General features: G+C 31.7%; 1 pseudogene; it reads left to right on the plus strand.

Annotated features, from left to right (window-relative positions):
• Positions 1–2931: 2931 nt before the first annotated feature.
• Positions 2932–3909, plus strand: LOC100928349 (annotated as a pseudogene).
• Positions 3910–5305: the final 1396 nt, after the last annotated feature.

Here is a 5305-nt window from a genome sequence, read left to right on the forward strand (position 1 = left end):
TTTAATTGAATCACAAGAAAGAAAAATCAAGGACCATACCTCTTAATACTTAATAAAGATATTGTGATGACATGCTTCTCTAATGTGAGCAGATTAACTCTTGGTGTCCTGGCTGAATTCCAGATTGTCTAATGTCTTTTAAAAGCAATAGAAAAATCTGGAATGCCATTTCATGTCAGAAAACATATGGCATGCAACTAAATATAGTTTAAACATATGAAGCATATTAAATTAATTATTATAATTTAAATGATTTGAAAAATGTCTTTAGTTTTTATGACATATGCTTCTAATGATTCACAATACCTGTAAGCCACTTCAAAAGTTTGTGGATCCAGATCCTCTTCGCTAATTGGGAGTGGGGAGGTCGCATGATACTAGGGATCTGCATTTGGGAAAGGGGCCCTATGAATGTAAGTTGTACTCAAAGGAAGACAGATGGAAAACAAGCCTCCAAATGATTAGCAATCACTTCAAATTCATTCTGGAGTCCCCACCCTTTCATTTAAGGAGGGAATATGAATACTTTATCAGAATTGTCCACACCACACAAGCCATGGCATCAGACAATCATGGAATTAGATCTGGAAGGAATCTTAGTGGTCATCTCTAGTCCAACACCCTGATTCTTTAGATGAAAAATGTTAAATCCAGATAGATCAAGGTGTTTTGCCAAAGTCATACAGGTAGTGACAGAAACAGGAAAAGAAGTATAACAAAATAATACCTTACTCCCTACCAGTCTGCTAGTCTAAAATCCTTTCTAGTCCATCATTTCAATGTACACCTATTGAAATGCTGCCTTTCTTCTGAGATAACCTTCTGTCAGCCATGTAAATCTTATGTATGTACATAGTTTTTTACTTATTAGAATGTGAACCTTTTGAGGTAGAAGAGTGCAATTTGGCTCTTCTTTGAATCCCGAGCACTAAAGTCTTGTTGATAGAGAAAAATTCAGCTGAAATTTCACCCTTACCATAAAGTTTTGGACTTCTTTTACCTAAAAATGAGCTCCTCACTATGGACTCTTATTGTCTTTGTTATTCCTAAGGCAATAATAACTTTTGGGGGGTTTATGTGTATAAACTATCTCATTTATTTAAGTGAACTATAACTCCCAGAGGACAGCCTTCTCAATGGATCTAGTATAATACTGCATAATATGTATAAGCTACTCACTAAAATTTTGAACAAATTGATTTATGTAAGGTAATTAATATGCTGCAATTACTCTAGCACATACTTCCAAAACTCTCAGGCAATAGGGAAGGCACATTACTTTTTGTATTTGGTTGTTTATTTAAATTTAATGAAAAAATTAGAAATGGTCAAGAACAAATGTTTGATAGAAATTTATTCTGATAGGCAAAATGATCACCATTTTTGGTGGTGAATAGTGAATTTACACAACAGAATATTCCTAACAATATAGAGAATATGTTGTACAGCTTTTGGAAGATGTGAAGAATAAAATAAAGATTTTTAAAAAACATCTTGGGGGGAAAAATCAAATCATGAAACAAGAGTCTAAGAATAAGGATTATGTACTTTTTAATCTTTCTAACAGTTACTATAAAACTCCTGGCAAGTATATTGAAATTTCTTATTTAAACATTCAAATAGAGATCTTGATGCTTATCCCTCAATTTCTGCATGGACAGGGTGACCTCTGCTAACTTTAATTGCCTGTTCTAAGCTAATCAAGGTAGAAACTTGAAGCAGAGTAAAGGCATAGAACAATAGACAGCTAAGTGTGAAGTCATAGTCACCAACAACTTATTCTAAATGACCACCCACTGAGTTTTGTATTAATGGGGCCTCAGAAGTTATGGAAAACAAACATATGATTAATGGTGAAGGGGGACCTTATATCCATGCTTCTATGTCCTCAAATAGTCCAACACCCCCAAATGTCTCAGTATAGTTGTGGTCCTGATTATAAAGCATCCACATGATATATTTTCTAATGTTTGCCTTTTATTTGGGCATACAAGAACAGACATGGATTGAATAAATTCATGAAGCACAGGAGATGAAAAAAAATTAATGTTTTGTTTTGGCTATTAAAATTGAGACAAACATTTATTTCTTTCAAGTTATAATTAAATGATTGCCTTTCACTCAAAGCTGGATGGACGGTAGTGATAAAGAATATCATACTCCCTAATGTACTAACAAGTGACAATTAGGAGCCTTCTAATAACCTGGCATCTTTTTTCTTTTTAAAAATCAGTTCATAGGATCATAGGATAATTGATTTAGAATTGTCAGGGATCTTTGAGACTACTAAGTCTAACAGCTTCATTGGAGAGATGAGTAAATTGAGATATAAAAAGTTAAGTGACAACCTAGGATCACACAGCTAAGAAGGTGTCAGAATTGGTATTTGAATCTTCCTGACTCCAAGTCTAGTGCCTTTTCCACTGAAACAAAAATTTAAAAAAAAAGTATTTTCCTTAATAATAATTTATTTCAGTTGTTCATTTTACTTTTACTTTCTTCCAAGGTAATATATCAGGTGCTTGATTGAACTTTAGATATAACATCTATATGATTACATATAAAGTGTCGATATGAATAACTAATGTGATTTAAAAAAGACTAGTAACTATTAACTTCTGTATTTAGCAGCCATTTTAAAACTAAGTGGAATTTCAAAACATGTGCATGGATTAAATGATAATTAAAATAAGTTTTGACTTTATATTACTAATTTAAAAGATGTTTTAAAAAGTATTTATTTTATATTCAAACCTAAAGATTATTTTATCAGGGTAGAACAAAACAAAACAAACAAACACAAACAAACAAAAAAAAAAAAACACTAGTCCTTCAGTCAGCCAGCCAGGATGGGGCTATTGGGCAACAGCCCTCAAAATGCAGTACCACCAGCAACTGCTGTTGTAATTGGGGGAAGATGGCATTGGGCAGATGGAAATATTACTGATCATTGCCAAATTTACTTCCATCTGTACCATATTTGGGAACTCAGTTCTTCAAGCATTTTATTTTTGCCATCCATTTCAGGGAAAAATGTTCTAGATTACAAGTCAACCTAGGAAGAAAGCAAATCTTATGTATTTAACAGATGTCTTTCACAGTATAATTACCAGAAGACAAAGATTGGATTATACTTCCTAAGAAGTTCATAACAATGTTACAAAAAGAAAATGAATTTTTTGACAACTACATGCAAAAATGCCATGAGTTTTGAATTACCTACTAGACAAAATTACTGATATTTCATGAGAGAAAGCAGGAAACGCAAAATGATTGTCTCCCTAATGATAATATTGAGAGTGAAAATAATCACAGTACACTAACCTCAATTTAGGTTCATGACATCTTTCAGGGAATGTTAACCAATGAAACTGGATGTGTCTTATTTGTGAAACTATAAATACAAAAGATGAATTTTTTTTAGATCCTTCTTTTGATATGGAGCACATAGATTCCTCACTGTTTATGGAGTTTTAGCAACAAGGAAACTATGAATGCAAATGTCACAGCAAACAGGAAGCACATAGATGAAAGCAAAAAACCCAAAATAACAACAACTGCCCAGGATTTTGGCAGTGCACTTGAAGAGATTTTAATATATTGAGCAGCTTCACTAAGGCACAAAACTTTCTTATCAGGAAATTTTTCTTTAGAACTTTGACTTAATACTTCCTGAGATGCCACCAATCCTCAAAGAATTCATTATTTTGTTGCTCTTATGGCTTACTGTGAAAACCGTTCTGAGGCCATTTTATTGCAATAGTTAGGAATCATGACTTTTGGTTATCATTTGAAGATGGCATTATACAAAAAATACATATATAAGTTATTGAATTCTATGGGTTGATATCAAATGTCGTGAAGAACTCTGAGTCTGATTATATCCCAGTCTATCAGTTTCATGACTGAATAACTATTAAGAAGAAACACTTTCTGTCTCATTTCTTTGGTTATTTTTGGAAAGGATCAAGATTTTTCAAGAAAATTGAATTGTAGGGAGTTCAGGGGGCAGTAGGGTACTTTGCATATAGCATGTAGACTATGAATTAACAAGTCCTTCATATTGTGATGGTTGATTTATTTGCTCAGGAATTATGCTATCTCTATACTTTGATGAGGAAATAATTTGATATCAGAGATACAGCTCCTCTTGTCAGAGTAGCCTTCCAGGAATTTGCATGCATTTTTTGCTTTGTCATTTGCATCCATAAATTTGAAAGTCTTTGAGTTTGCATTAGAAAGAACAGGGGCTTGTGCTGGATTTTATTTTATTTTTTTATAAATTATTTTATAAATTAGGTTGTGTTCAGTTTGGAAAGCATATCTGATGGTTTTTCATGAGGAAATCTGAAATATTCTTAGGATCAACACTTGTAGTTGCCTTCTTGACATACCAGATTAACATGATAAACTTCAGTGTCAGGGAAGCAACTGTTTTGCTTCTCTGAAGAAGCTTCTACTAATATGCAGTATAGGTATATAAAGTGAACAATTAGTCAAAACTGGCTTTTTGTTTCCCAAGGGGACAGATTGGTTCTGTAATTATAGTTTATTCTTATTTATTTGACATATCTGTCTAAGAATTGTATTAATTGTCAATGATTTTATCAATAAATTTAAGAATATTTTTTGTTAGCTTTAGTCAGTAACACCCTTTTAAGTTTTTAATTTTCTATTTTGAATGATAAATTTAAATTCTATTTAAAATCAATTAAGATATCTAAGAAACATTTTATGAGGAGAGGTAAATTTTCTTTTCCAGGAGCAACTGATAATCTGTAAGTAGTTTTTCCTTTCATTTTAATTTTTAAGTCATTTGTTCTATTCAACTTGGATGAGATTTTTAAAAGCTCTGAAATTTTTCTAACAGTTGTTGGAATGATAAAATAAGTGTGGACCATAAAGAAAAAACTAGTACAATGGTGATATTATTCTTTATAATCCTTAAATATACTGACTCTTCACATTGAGAATGTTCTTGAAAAACTTGCCATTATTATATATGATGATAATTTCAGAATGTCATTTCTTTCCCTGAGAAATAATCCATTCAATCTTTAGCAGCCTGGGTGATTAGCTCAGAGTAAGCCTTTCAATATGAAATGTTTTTTGAATAATCTAGAAATTCAAGAAAATAAAGCCAGCACTTTTGCAATTTTGCAAATAATGCTAGAAAGAATTTTCAGAAATTAATTTTTTGTTTGAATAAGATTTTTCTGTTTAGAATTTTAAAAAATAACCTTAGATACTTATTTAAATTGGGGCAGCACAAGATAATGTGTAATGTTAAATATATGCAAACCAA

This window comes from Sarcophilus harrisii, chromosome 1 (genome assembly GCF_902635505.1).
Source record: "Sarcophilus harrisii chromosome 1, mSarHar1.11, whole genome shotgun sequence".
NCBI classification, from domain to species: domain Eukaryota; kingdom Metazoa; phylum Chordata; class Mammalia; order Dasyuromorphia; family Dasyuridae; genus Sarcophilus; species Sarcophilus harrisii.